This window comes from Mytilus trossulus, chromosome 2 (assembly GCF_036588685.1).
Source record: "Mytilus trossulus isolate FHL-02 chromosome 2, PNRI_Mtr1.1.1.hap1, whole genome shotgun sequence".
Lineage (NCBI taxonomy): Eukaryota > Metazoa > Mollusca > Bivalvia > Mytilida > Mytilidae > Mytilus > Mytilus trossulus.
Window position 1 is genome coordinate 8,531,394 of NC_086374.1, and position 6,569 is coordinate 8,537,962.

At 31.8% G+C, this 6,569-nt stretch overlaps 1 long non-coding RNA gene across 1 annotated transcript; it reads right to left on the reverse strand.

The window, feature by feature from the left end:
• Positions 1-214: 214 nt before the first annotated feature.
• LOC134704880 (uncharacterized) lies at positions 215-2,188 on the reverse strand. Its single transcript, XR_010105427.1, has 2 exons — positions 2,006-2,188; positions 215-577 (listed from the first exon to the last, which is right to left on the reverse strand). It is a non-coding gene; the product is annotated as an uncharacterized LOC134704880 (long non-coding RNA).
• Between the last annotated feature and the right edge of the window lie 4,381 nt (positions 2,189-6,569).

Here is a 6,569-nt window from a genome sequence, read left to right on the forward strand (position 1 = left end):
GTCCGCTCCAGTCTTGAATCAGTGATTTTGTTTATCATATATCATAAACAAAATATTGTCTCACACTGAAAGGGGCAGCCGGGCAACATGCACAGCCCGGATTGTCAAAACAACTAAGATTTACAAAAATGATTACAAACAAAAACCATCAGTTGGACAATCTTACTGGAATCTGATTATCTCTACTGATAAATAATGCAACACTAATGACACATTTAAGTTTTGGAATGATTTTATTCACAAAGAATGTTTCTCATTGGTATACATTTCTATGCTCTTGTCTTTTCAGAGTTTATATTGGAAATTAAAAATTGCTGCATGAAAGACACTAGCTCCACATTCCTATGCATATGATTTTATATGTATGAGAATCATTCCATAAAATATCCGTTTGATATCCTTTCAATGCATGACACTGTCTAGTGGTTTTTCTGCCACAATTACAAGGAAAACCTGGCTAAACTTGTGCTAAATCAAACACTTGAATCTTACATCGCTATTGATGTTAAGCAATTATTTAAAGGGCCATCCGGAACTGTTGGGTTTTATGACAGTCTTCCTTCCATACACACCATCGCTGCAAAATAATTTGAACATTCAATTAGATGATTATAATATTATTTGGCAATCCAAAGAGAACCTGAAAACATCAGACCACAATAAACAGAGACCCCAAAAAAAGCCAATTTTACTTTACAATGAAATTGAAAAAGTAGTTAGTTACATGTCAAATCATCTTTTGGCTGTCGACAAAAAATAAATAAAATCTAAATTTCGTAGCATTTTACCCCCCCCCCCTTTTTTTAACTGAATTTGTTCAACATGTAGCTCTAATATAAAGCAAGTTTCTACGATATTCTTTATCATTTGACAAAATACTATGCATCTGAATTAAATTGTTTACTATTTGAAAAAGCGCGCCTTCTTTTACTTTAATTTACTTCCCTTTATTTCACATAGCAACAAATATTAAAAACTGCCACATTTGACTGCATATCAATTTTTTTTCCCAAAAAAAATATATGTCAAGCAGCATAATTAACTTTACAAATTGGGAGAAAATCAAGATGTTCCGACTATAGGTTAGTTTTAAAAAAATAATAATGAAAGGTTGGCAAAATTCCAGGTTTGAACCCTGACGACACTTAAGGATGTATTCTTCTGACTTTTCAGTCTCGTTCAGTCTCGTTGAAATCTCGTTCTTAAATTATTTCCAAAACATATGATAGAAGTGGAAAATATCATAGAATTTTAAAAATATTATAATCAAACATAACTCTGTGAAAAAATTGTGTATTTACCATGAACGTTTTTTGAATAATCCACTTTTCAAATTTTACGACCATCCAAGTCAGTATTTTTAGTCAAAATTTTGAGAAAATGGGTGAGGGATACAAAAAATGATTTTACAAGAATAATATACATCCCATCTCATTTTGGTCTTTTCAAATTTCTTAGATATGTATTTTTTCAATCATATATTATAACAAAAAAGTTGAATTAATATGCATTTTGTTCTTTAAAATGAGAAAAAGCATAAAAATACAAAATTGGCAGTATGGTAAATTTTACACAAAAAAAGCATCAAAATATGATAAAACTTTCTTATATTAACACCTACCTATAGTTTTTGTAAGTTAAATTTATTCAGATTGGTCCACTTCATCTTTATGGATAGTATGAAAAAAAGTTTAATTGTGGAACTATGATTTTTTTCACGATAATAGCCCAAAAATAGGTAAAAATCGATGAAAAGTGAGAAAATCATCACAATTGGACATTTTCAAAGGGCCGTAGCAAAAAAAGAAGCACACCACCATATGATTTTTCTTCACCAATTGTTTTGTTACAGTCTTATAAACCTAAAAATCAGGTTAAGAAAAAAAGTTTAATTCTAGAAATTTTTGGCTCCTCAGAGGTGTACATCCTTAAAATCGAAAATTCACTTATTTACCTATCATATGAAGATACGATGATGTGATAAACTTAACAATTAATAATTTACCTGGTGCATTATCATATTCAGATTACGTTGACACGTCTCAGTTCGTCTGTGTTAGCTCATTTCAAGCTCGTAAACAATGTACACCATTTTCCGCTATTCTTTACCGATTACCTCTAGTCAGAAGAGCCCACTGTTTACAGGGGCGATAATATTTTGTCACCAGTTCACGCACTGATCATATTATATATGAACGATATTTCATTGTTTTTAAATAACAAGTACGGTTCGATTTTATGTTTTAAGATCAGAGGACAAAACAAAATAACCAAATTACAAATTTCGAAAATAGATAGAATCATAGAAACCACGATAAGAACTGCAATATATAAAAGTAGTTATAATCAATTAAAAAATTAATGATTATCTAAAATGAAAAAAAAACATACGGTAATTTGTCAATAAATAGGTAAAATATTAATTACAGAACAAAAGAATTTCATATCCGAGACAGAGAAAATTAAATATTGTAAAGAGATAAAGAAACTAAAAAGAAAAGAGCAAAACAAATAAAAGTTACAATAAATATAAAGAAAAATACAACACAAGCCGAATCAGAAGTCCGAAAAGTTTATTTGCTTGCGTATCTACCAGTAGCAAATATTTCATACATATTCAAGACTTTGAAGTATCCATATCGATCAAAAATGATTATAATCAAAACGAACAAAGTATACTCGATTACCGATGTAAAACGTCAAATTTTGACGTTACCAATTGGGACACAATATCGTGCGTAACGTCAGTATTATGACTTGGATGAAAGGTTGTCAAATTGACACTCATACCACATCTTATAACGATGTGTACATGTATGGTACTATTGATAAGGCTTTCAAACGACAACTTAAAACTACCGGTTAACCGGTTAATCTGTCGAACGATTATCCGAGTAACCGGTTAGGTAAAAGTGTACGATTTGACAACACTAAAAAATAGTAAACCGAATGACGTTAAAAACTATAGACTTATTTCCTTGTTGAGAGTAATATTATAAGTTATATGGTTCGCTACTGACCCCATACGGATCCATAGAGGGTTAGTAAAATCCATAGGGGGTGAGGCCGGAGGCCGAGTCCCCTATGAATTTTATTCACCCTCTATGGATCCGTAGGGGGTCAGTAGTTAACCGTATAACGAATTTATCGGACGCTGGACTTTTTGTGCGGCGTTTTGTTGAAAAATAAACAATTAAACACAACAACATAAATAGATGACGTCGCCATTAACGCGTCACGAACCCCATATGAATCTTACTAGCCCCATACGGTCTCATAGGGGGTCACCACGTGACGGCGTTTAACCAATCACAACGTGATAATTCATCTGTGGTCCGATAACAAAGTGTATGGAACGATGTGTATATAAACATGTTTACAATCACTTTATGCGCAATAATATTTTAACGAAAAATCAGTCGGGCTTTACACGGGGGGAATCAGCAGTTAATCAATTAATTAACATTTCGAATGATTTTGGGAAGGATTTAGATAGCGGTAAGGAAATAAGGATAGTATTCTGTGATATAAGTAAGGCAGCAACCATTTGATTTTCTGGTTGCTGCCTAAAGCGTTTGATCGAGTCTGACATAAGGGACTGCTATTCAAACTTCAACAAGCGGGCATACCGGGTTCTTTACTAAGGTGGTTTGAAAATTATCTTACAAATAGAGTCCAGCGAGTGGTTATTAACGGTTCAAGTTCCGAATGGTTACCTCTAAATGCAGGCGTCCCACAAGAGTCAATTCTAGGCCCTCTCCTTTTTTTGATATTTATAAACGATATTGTAGAAGATTTTCAAGCTCAAATTAAGCTATTCGCAGATGACACTTCATTATATATTATGGTTGACAATCCAACAGAAACAGCTAAAATTTTAAATGACGATCTAGATAAGATTTATAATTGGTCAAAAATGGCTTCTTAATTTTAATGCCCAAAAAACTGAAAGTATGATAATTGCAACCAAAAAAATAGACCCTTTCATCCTCCATTTAATATGAACACCCAAGAGCTACAAACAGTAAGTAAACACAAACATCTAGGTGTCTTTTTTTTCTAAAAACGGATCCTGGAACGACCATATTGAACATATAGTTTCTAAATCTTACAAAAGAATAAATATAATGAGAAAATAAATGTTCTTGATAGATTTTGACTTGAAAAAATTTCGCCCAATTCTTGAATATGCCGATGTCGTTTGGGACTCTCAAAATCAGAATTTGATTGCTAAACTTGAAAGTATTCAGCTTGACGCAGCGCGTATCGTCACGGGGGTACTAAACTTAGCAGTATAAACAATTTATATGTTGAAACTCGACGGGAAAAATTATCTGAAAGACGACGCAATCACAGACTAACTCATTATCACAAAATTTTGAATAATAAAACTCCAGAGTATTTAAGAGACTTATTGCCTGATTCAGTAGGCAGTAGGCATGATCATAATACAAGACAGAGAAATAATATTTCACAAGTCAACACACGGACCCATTTATATTCTGAATATTTCATCCCTGCAACAACAAAACTATGGGACACTCTTAACTTAAACATAAGAAAATGTGAATCTTTATCATAATTCAAAAAACAAATTAGTACCCAAAATAGTAAGATCCCAGCGTATTATTATATAGGACATCGTTTTGGTCAAATTCTTCATGCTCGCTTAAGAATGGATTCAAGTTCATTGAATTCTCACCTTTTCCTTCTTAACTTAGTAGACTCTCCAAATTGTCGTTGTGGTGATGTAGAAACAAATTCTCACTTCCTGTTATCTTGTTCTATATATACTAATTTAAGAAAAGAACTATTGGATTCTGTTTCAGTTCTTCCTGCCCAAGTTAGCACAAAAACTTTCTTTTTTGGATCAACGGTACTCTCAGATGAGCAAAATAGTCTTTTATTTAGTTTGGTGCAGAAATATATTATCGGAAGTAAACGTTTTAACCCTTGATGTTAATGCTTCATCACTCAATAGGAACCAAAGCATTTCACACTGTATACATTACAACAATACATGTTTATTTTTATACGCCCGTAAAAATTTTGACGGGACGTATTATGGTATACACATGTCCGGTGTCCGTCCGTCCGTCTGTCCGTCCGTCCGTCTGTCCGTCCGTCTGTCTGTCCGTCTGTCCGGCGTAAACATGTCGCACCGTAACTTGAGAACGACTTATCCAAATTTAATGAAACTTAATATAGTTGTTTCTTATGATGGTCAAATGATCTGTATACTTTTTGGTGAAAATTAGATTTAAACTTTTTGATATACGGCACTCTGTAACTAAAACAGGGGTGTGTTTTTTTTCACATGTCGCAATGTATCTCAAAAACGATTCTTGATTAAGGCTTAAAACTTTAAACACTTCTTAATTATATTAATCTTAATATCTTTATACTTTTTGGTGATGATTCAAAATTTCATTTTTGAGTTAATGAGTATTTTGTAAAAAAGGGGGAGGTTTTTTTTACATGTCGCGCCATATCTCAAAATCGATTTATGATTATTGCTACAAACTTTACACATGTCTTTGTTATATTAATCTTAAGATCTGTATACTTTTTGATGATGATTCAAAATTTCATTTTTGAGTGTTTGAGTATTTTGTAAAAAAGGGGGAGTTTTTTTTTTTTACATGTGCCGTATCTCTATAACAATTTATGACAATTGCTTAAAACTTTACACACTTCTTTGTTATATTGATCTTAAGATCTGTATACTTTTTGGTGAAGATTTAAAATTTAATTTGTAAGTTATTGAGTATTTTGTTAAACAGGGGAGTTTTTTTTTACATGTCGCGCCGTATCTCAAAAATAATTTATGATTATTGCTTAAAACTTTACACACTTCTTTGTTATATTAATCTAAAGATCTGTATACTTTTTGGTTTTGATTCAAAATTTTATTTTAGTGATATTTAGTTTTTTGTAAAAAAAAAAAACAGGGTGGGGGGTTTCCCGCCGTGTCTCAAAAACTATATATGGTTATTGCTTAAAACTTTCTCAGAAACTATTTATGATTATTGCATATAACTTCCTCATAAGACGTCGGGCGTTTCATGCGCTCATGGCGCAGCTGTTTATTTTTATTTTTTTTGTCATTAATTTTTTTCTTCTTTTTCTTCTTTCACCTTTTTCATATTCTTGTATTTATTACAGAGCATGCCAGTATTTATATTTATGTATTGTTCAATAAGTGTATTATTTTTGTAAAGGAGACAGATATGTAAAAGCAAATTGCGTGTTTCTGAATCCTGAATATTATTTCCTTTGTATAATATCGTATCATGATGAATTATCTGAATAAATATTGTTTAAACTAATGTTGTCTTATAAATACGTCTTTCACCAACACAATTAATTATTTGATACATAAAAGGTAATACAAATACGGATATTTCTTAGAAATGACGGTTATACTATGAAAGGTACGGTCATCCTTTATAAATTACGGTCATCCTTTCGAAATTACGGTCATCATTTTACCAATCACGGTCATCCTTATTCAATGTTACGGTCATCTTGAAAATATTTTATTTACGGTCATCTTAGCGAATTTTTCA